Genomic DNA, 261 nt, shown 5'->3' on the forward strand with positions numbered 1-261 from the left:
TGACCATTCAAATGGTCACACATTGTCACGCACATATATGGCTGAGTCTTTTTTTCGGTGTCACAATTGCAACCGACGGTCTTACAGCACAGACTGAAGCATCTCATTGCGGTGAAATCCTCTTCAGTTGGGCAGTACTTTCGTTACTGATCAGTCCTATGACTGCTTGGCATTGCTTTTGACTGAAAGAACTTGAATATGAATACAGGCATTCTTCATATGCTTTGGCTCGTGCCCGGGGGGGGGGGGGGGGGTACTCGA

This window comes from Montipora foliosa, chromosome 14, assembly GCF_036669935.1.
Source record: "Montipora foliosa isolate CH-2021 chromosome 14, ASM3666993v2, whole genome shotgun sequence".
In the NCBI taxonomy this organism is placed as follows: Eukaryota; Metazoa; Cnidaria; class Anthozoa; order Scleractinia; family Acroporidae; genus Montipora; species Montipora foliosa.